This window comes from Mirounga leonina, unplaced genomic scaffold, assembly GCF_011800145.1.
Source record: "Mirounga leonina isolate KUSES-001 unplaced genomic scaffold, KU_Mleo_1.0 Mir_151, whole genome shotgun sequence".
Classification (NCBI taxonomy): domain Eukaryota; kingdom Metazoa; phylum Chordata; class Mammalia; order Carnivora; family Phocidae; genus Mirounga; species Mirounga leonina.
In genome coordinates this window covers 8,834,598-8,837,196 of record NW_023270377.1, presented here as the reverse complement: position 1 = coordinate 8,837,196, position 2,599 = coordinate 8,834,598, and positions in this window count along the sequence as shown.

Genomic DNA, 2,599 nt, shown 5'->3' with positions numbered 1-2,599 from the left:
TGTCAGATTCCGCATTGCAACTAACCTTTAAGAAAAACAAGTGCGTTGAGTTTTGGCACGGTATCAAATAAAAAATCTACAATTATCTGAAAAGATTATTAAAAGGGGATTATTATCCCCTTTCCAACTACATATTGGTATAAGGCTGAACTTTTCATGTATATCAATCAAAACCACATATCACAACAGAATGAATGCAGAAGTAAAGATGAGAATCCAGCTGTCTTCTATGAAGCCAGATATAAAAGAAATCTACAAAAATGTAAAACAATGCCACTATTCTTTTTTAAAATATTTATTTATTTTTGAGCAAGAGAGCGTTCACAAGCTGGGGGAAGGGGCAGAGGGAGAAGCAGACTCCCTGCTGAGCAGGGAGCCAGATGGATGTGGGGCTCAATCCCAGAACCCTGGGATCATGATCAGAGTTGAAGGCAGATGCTTAACCGACTGAGCCCTAGATGGGTCTTTAAAAAAAAAAAAAAAAAGGTTGCGAAATACCATACTTTATTTTATAGTTCCCTATTGATGGACATTTAAGTTGTTTCCAGTCTTTTATATAACAAACAACAAATCTAAAAATCTTTGTTCATTTGTCTCTGTTCATATGTAGGGAAAAATTTTAGAAATGCAATTGCTGGATGAAAAAGTGTGTACATTTCAAATTTAACAGCTGGACTTAGCACTTCTAACAGCTACCCTACGTGATTCTCTCTAGGTGGTTCAATGACCACATCTGGAAAGAAACTGTTGCAGGGGAAAGAACCACACAGCTAAACATCTTAGTTATGTCTTAGGACTTTCCCCCTTTAAGGCCAAGAAAATAGAGATTTTACACAAAACCACACTGGCCATCTTTGAAGAGGACAAAATTTATTTCATCGTCTATAAATAAAAATGACTTAGATATGTGAGGGGAACACTATAAAGCACGTGGTATAAATATACAATTAACCCTTTATAAGATCGCCAAAGAACTGTAAAGAATAACATCGTTTAAACAGAAAGGATTCATATATTTGCTGTAATTCCTCATGGCATTCTCTTTTATTCTACTGTCCACATGAATATTGCAAAGGAACTTCTGATTGGGTAGAAATCACCATTCCGTCAACACAGAGAGTCAACGAACACCTGTATAAACTGCAGATCTACCTTGGGAATAACGGGAAAAAGTTCCGTTGATGATGCACAGCCAACAGCGTGAGCATCAAAACTCATTGGCTCTAGCACCGTTCAAAAAAAATACTTAATTTGGTGTTGTCTGAAAATGAGTCATGGAAGTCATGTAGTCAGTTTCAAAACACACGTTTCCTTGGTCTAGTTCTTTGACTGTACAGTAAATAGAGAGAGAGAGCATTTCCGCAAGATTTAAGAATACCTTTATCAAAATAGACATCTGGATTATTAAACAGCCGCCAAAACTGTAATGATAGCAAATAGGTCATTGTGTTGAACCAAACGGAGGCTGACATGCAATTTATTATCTATAACAATCTACAGGCGATTCTCGAGTCATTAGAGGTAATATTGAGTGTGTATACTAACCATGCTTTTGTTTCTCCTTTCCATTAGCTGCCTTTTATTATTATTGTGATTTTGGTGGCCCCTCTGATGATCTAACCCCTCCCACTAGGCATTAGAGCAGGAAATAATGGAGATGGAAGAAAATGGAGGCTTGTCCTTGTAATCCCTTGTTAACAGCTCCGAAGGGTTTGGTGGAGGAAAAGTCTGAAACTGTTGGCTGAAACAAAGCTTGGGGTAACACTCTGTGATTCTGATCGTTAGGACTATTCCTGCCTCTAATTACCAAGGATAATTAAGAATGGTCTGTGCTCACTTTAGATAAATTTGACCCAAGACGTTGGCAATGATATGAAAGGATTTGTGTGCGTGTGATGAACAAATTGTGAGTGGAAATTGAAATAGTTCTAAAATATGTGTAAACAAGTAAGGCAGCCAGAAATTTCCAAACGACTCTGGGGAAAGAACATTCTGCAGGCTGAAAACTATTTGGCTTAGAAAAAGAGAGATCTCAGATAAAGGAGGAGCATCATTTGATGTCATGGATTACAGTTATCTTGTGGATGAAATCAATCAAGAGACCAATTTTTAAAACCGTGTCAAGCTCAGGCAAACGAGTGGTCTATATAACAAGAGGCCCTGGAGAAGGGCTACCAGTTACCACGTACTCCAACGTCAGGTGCACAGACTTCTAGACTGAAGGCATTCCGTTTCTTATGCTTGCAACTTGATAGTCTCACATTTTGGACCAGTAACACACTTCACAGATGATTTAATTGCCAACTTTGCACACCAACCAGCAGTTCCTTCTCTGTTTTATTTATTGGGCAGGAGAAACTCAGAAAAAATTTTATAAACTCCAGATCATGCTCATAAGTGAAGAGGCTAATGATATGAAGAAAAAGGCTTAAATCATAGCCCTTGATTCAATGTTTGCGTGACAAATACGACTTTTTGCTAAGGAAATCAGTATTATTTATCTAGGTTTTGAATTAAGATTCAGTTTATAACTAAATAATACTAAATTAGGATTGATGACAGATGCTTTTCTTAGAGGAAGACTGAAAAACTGTACCCC